A 3,572-nucleotide genomic window follows, 5' to 3' on the forward strand; every position below is an offset into this window, starting at 1 on the left:
GCTCATCGCAACCTCTGCCTCCCTGGTTCAAGCAATACTCCTACCTCAGCCCGTGGAGTAGCTGGGATTACAAGCACGGGCCACCATGCCAGGCTAAATTTGGACTTTTAGTGGAGACGGGGTTTCACCATGCTCAGCAGGCTAGTCTCAAACTCCTGAACTCATGATTCACCTGTCTTGGCTTCCCAAAGTGCTGGGATTACAGGCATGAGCCACCACACCTGGCCTCTATGACCACTTTTGGATTGTATGAAACATTACACTTCAAAGTGTGGGATCTGGCTCCCCAGACAGCTGCCAAAGGGGCAGATGATGCAATCTAGAAGTGTGGGGGAGTTTGTGCCTGTGGGTAAATTTTGACCAATAAGAAAAAGAACCAGGAGTGAGAGCCAGGTACGTAAATTCCCTCTCCTCTCCTCCCGCCATGCACCGTTCCAAGCATGGTTTCTCAGTATAGTCTGTCTAGAGGTATCCTATATGGCCCAAAGCCTGTTTTCTTGGGAACCTGAGCTAAAACAATGGGAATTCACACACTCGAAGACAGTGTTAAGTGTTGTGGAGGACCCAGATCTGGGCAGAGGAAAATTACCCCAATAAGGAAATGGATAATTTGAGGTTTTGGAATAGAGGGAAAGACTAGAAGAACCAGTAGTAGAATAGCTTATGGGTAATATTTTTGGAGAAAAGGCAGTTTTGGTGATTTCTGCAGTGAACTGCCCAGCTCTGTAAAATATATACTTCCTTTCTCTCCATCAATCTCCCCTATGAAATCTTCCATAAATTATCCTTTTATCACTCTCTATTGCCTGTGAAGTGAATTTTCTTTTTTTCTTTTTCTTTTTTATTTAGACATACTCTCTGTCACCCGGGCTAGAGAGTGCAGTGGCACGATCTCGACTCACTGCGACCTCCGCCTCCCGAGTTCAAGTAATCCTTCCGCCTCAGCTGCCCTAGTAGCTGGGACTACAGGCACGCACCAATGCCCGGCTAATTATTATTATTATTATTATTATTATTTTTGTATTTTTAGTAGAGATGGGGTTCCACCATCTTGGCCAGCCTGGTCTCGAACTCCTGACCTCAGGTGATCCACACTCCTAGGTCTCCCAAAGTGCTGGGATTACAGATGTGAGTCACCACACACAGCCTGTCAGTTTTCTTTTGGAGAATAAAACAGATTGAGTCTTGTGCCAAAATGCAGGGGAAGCTGCACCCAGACAGGTAACAATATATTATATAAAATAATAAGGCTTCTACATACCAATATTAACCATTTAGAAAACCAAATTAAGAAAAATTACACTTATATAGTGACAAAAATACATAAAATATCTAAAACCAGATGGTTGGAGCAAGATGACAGCTAGATCCCGTGCCCCACTCAACATTCCATTGACCTGGGAAGAAATGTTTTCAAGGATCAATTCTTAACAGTAGAGGAAAAATAGGAAAACGTGTCAGTGGTCCACCAGAAATATTGAGGCATTCCTGGGAGATAGAGTAGGTGGGATCAGACTGATAGAGAAACTCAAAGAGACAAGACCACAGCTCAAATCACTGTAGACAAGAGATGCTGTTTGTTTTTTGAGACAGAAACTTACTCTGTCGCCCAGGCTGGAGTGCGGTGGCGTGATATCAGCTCGCTGCAGCATCTGTCTCCCAGGTTCAAGGGATTCTCCTGCCTCAGCCCCTGTACTAACTGGGATTCACAGGCTCAAGCCACCACAGCCAGCTAATTTTTGTATTTTTAGTAGAGATCGGGGTTTCGCCATGTAGGCCAGGCTGGTCTCGGAATCCTGACCTCAAGTGATCTGCTTGCCTCAGCCGCCCAAAGTGCTGGGATTACAGCATAAGTCACCGTTTTTACTGAGTCATTGTCTTTGTTGTTTTTTAGGCTTTTAATTTTTGTTTTTTATTTTTGTGGGTCCACAGTAGGTGTATATTCTTATGGGGTACGTGAGATGCTTTGATACCGGCATGCCATGCGTAATAATCACATCATGGAAAATAGGGTCTCCATGCCCTCAACCATTTATCCTTGTGTTACAAACAATCCATTTACACTCTTTTAGTTTTTTTTAAATGTACGATAAAGTTATTATTGCCTATAATCACCCTGTTGTGTGTAATTGTTTGGGGGGTACCAGGAACTGCACCCATAGACGATAACAAACTTGATCGATGAATGTTGTGTGTGTTCTGACTGCTCCACCGATGAGCTCTTCTCTTCTCTCTTCCTTTTCTTGGGCCTCCATATTTCCTGAGACACAGCAACACTGAAATTAGGACAATAAACAACCCTACAGTGGCCGCTAAGTATTCAGTTGAAAGGAAGAGTTGCATGTCTCTCACATTAAATCAGAAGCTAGAAATGGCTAAGCTGAGTGAGGAAGGCATGCTGAAAGCCAAGACAGGCTGAAAGCTTGGCCTCTTGCACCAAACAGCCAAGCTGTGTATGCAAAGGAAAAGTTCTTGAAGGAAACACTAATACTAATACTCCAGTGAACAGAAGAATAAGAAAGCAAAACAGCCTTACTGCTGAAATAGAGAAAGTTTGAGTGGTCATGATAGAACATGAAACCAGCCACAACATTCCCTTAAGCCAAAGTCTAATTCAGAACAACACCCGAACTCTCTTCAAGTCCATGAAAGCTTGAGAGAAGTGAAGAAGCTGCGGAAGAAACGTGTGAAGCTACCAGAGGTTGGTTTGTGAGGTTTAAGGAAAGAAGCTGTCTCCATAACATAAAAGTGCAAGGAGAAGCCTGATGGAGAAGCTGCAGCAAGTTATCCGGAAGATCTAGCTAAGATCACTGATAAAGGTGGCTACACTAAACAACAGATTTCCAATATAGATAAAATAGCCTTCTATTGGAAGGTGATGCCATCTAAACCTTTCATAGCTAGAGAGGATTGACTCCAACTTTGAAAGAAGTTCTACTGTGGGTAAAATGCTATCCAATAGCATCACATACTACAGAGATGTGCTTCATGAAAGGGAGAGCTAATCGATGTGGCAAATTTCATTGTCGTCTTCTTTTAAGAAACTGCCACAGCCACTCCACCCTTCAGCAACCACCACCTTGATCAGCCAGCAGCCATCAACACCGAGGCAAGACCCTCCACCAGAAAAGAGCATGACTCCCTGAAAGCTCAGAAGTTTGTTAGCATTTTTAAACAATGAATTATTTTAGAATTAACGTATGTATTTTTTAGACATAACGCTATTGCACATTTAGGAGACTACAGTATAGTGTAAGCATAATGTTTTTATGCACTGCGAAACCAAACAAAAAAAAAGTGTGAGACTCTCTTTATTGCAGTGGTCTGGAACTGAACCTGCAATATCTCTGACGTACACCTGTATTGGGTATCAGGCATTGAGCTGAGTAAGACATGATCCCAGGTTATCAAAGATAGAATTGCTTGAGCACGTTTCATGTCATCAGGACTTCGGGATTAAATTTAATGCCTCCAAATAATTTATGAACTATGATTCTTTATTTCCATCTTATGGACAGGGAAACTGGAGCTGAGAAAATTTGGAAGACTTGCCCCAAGTCACGTGGTTTTTT

This window comes from Mandrillus leucophaeus, unplaced genomic scaffold (genome assembly GCF_000951045.1).
Source record: "Mandrillus leucophaeus isolate KB7577 unplaced genomic scaffold, Mleu.le_1.0 Scaffold243, whole genome shotgun sequence".
In the NCBI taxonomy this organism is placed as follows: domain Eukaryota; kingdom Metazoa; phylum Chordata; class Mammalia; order Primates; family Cercopithecidae; genus Mandrillus; species Mandrillus leucophaeus.